This window comes from Myodes glareolus, chromosome 2 (genome assembly GCF_982192425.1).
Source record: "Myodes glareolus chromosome 2, mMyoGla1.1, whole genome shotgun sequence".
In the NCBI taxonomy this organism is placed as follows: Eukaryota; Metazoa; Chordata; class Mammalia; order Rodentia; family Cricetidae; genus Myodes; species Myodes glareolus.
The window spans coordinates 140128214-140129859 of record NC_142027.1 but is presented as its reverse complement, the minus strand read 5'-3'; the positions used below and the strand labels follow the sequence as shown (position 1 = coordinate 140129859).

Below are 1646 nucleotides of genomic sequence, written 5' to 3'. Positions count from 1 at the left end.
TATTACCTGAAGAAAATAAAGTTCAAGGTGATATTCTTCTATTCCTGCTTATAATATGAAATAATTCTGTAACCATTTTTATCGTTTAAACATTCTCTTGTCTTAACCATTAAAGGCTAAAGCCTGCCTTAATCACAATCTCAAACTGAAAATTTGTTTTTCATTTCATTGATTTTGTATACTTTAAACCATGCCTACATGAGCAAGGGACAGTATCCCTTTTTAGAATTCATACCTGGTTTTCAATTTACAGCTAATAACATATTCAATGAGGAAACAGCCTCATTTTATATTGTTAGTGTTTTACACCATAGCTTTTTTAAAGAAGTTTTCATCTCTGAATTTCTCAAGGTATGCATCAATGGATTCAGCATGGGACTTACAACTGTATAAAACACAGCAATGTATTTATCAACAGGAAAGTTTGAAACAGGCCTGGCATACATGAAAATACAAGGAGCAAAAAAGCAGACGACCACCATGATGTAACAACTGCAGGTGGACAAGGCTTTTCCCCTCCCTTCCTGACTGTGAGTCTTAAGAGAGTTTAGAATGATCCCATAAGAGACTAAGAGAAATGAGAAAATTCCTACACAGATTACTCCACCGTTAGCAATAACAGTAATGCCCAGGAAGTAGGTGTCAGTGCATGCAAGTTCCAATAAGGGATTCATGTCACACATAAAGTGATCAATGACATTGTGACCACAAAAAGGAAGTTTATACACAGTCAGAACATGAATCAGAGAGTGTACCATGCCCCCAACTTCAACCACCAACACAGGAGGATGCAAACCTGTCGGTTCATAATAGTCAAATAGTGCAGTGGCTTACAGATGACTACATACCGATCATAGGCCATGAATATCAGAAGAAAGACCTCAACACCACCAAATAAGTGCTCTATGAAGATCTGGACCATGCAAGCTTTGCAGGATATAGACTTCTTATTATATAGTAAATCTATAATCAAATTTGGAGAGATTGTATTGCAATAAAAAGCATCCAGGAGTGACAGACAATCAAGGAAGAAGTACATTGGTGAGTCTAAAGAAGGGCTAACAATCACTGTCACTGTAATGAGCAGGTTCCCCAGCATCATCACAATGTAGATGAGTGAAAACAGAACAAATAATGCTTTTTGCCCAGCGGGATCTTGAGTGAGGCCCACGAAAATAAATTCTGTGACATTGTTGCTCTCTCCCATTGAACTTTTTAGATTGGCTTCAGAGATGAGAAGTCAAAACAAGATGTGTCCTGAAGTATGTGTGTGGCCATGAATCCCTTTCAACAAGAAAACACAATCTCTTTATATTTTACAGTAGTGAAATTAAGTAAAAATTTAGTGAATGAGCAGTACTGGGTTCCTCTTTTTAAAAATCCCAATGTACCTCCTGTTGATGATTCTATTCATCCTTGGATATGTTAATCATGCCTGCAAGTACAAGGGTTTAAGTCTCAATATATCTCTATACTACAGTCATGTACTTAAACTTCATATTTAAAATAATGTTAACTTTTGCAAATGTGTAAGAAATGTTAAAAAAAAGGGGGGGCATCTACTTTTCAGAAATGTATTCTCTATGATGTCAACAGTCTTCAATATGGGGATGAAGAGATAGCTCAATGATTAAGAGCACTATATT

General features: G+C 36.2%; 1 pseudogene; it reads right to left on the bottom strand.

Annotated features, from left to right (window-relative positions):
* Positions 1–287: 287 nt before the first annotated feature.
* Positions 288–1207, bottom strand: LOC125393328 (olfactory receptor 4A5-like; annotated as a pseudogene).
* Between the last annotated feature and the right edge of the window lie 439 nt (positions 1208–1646).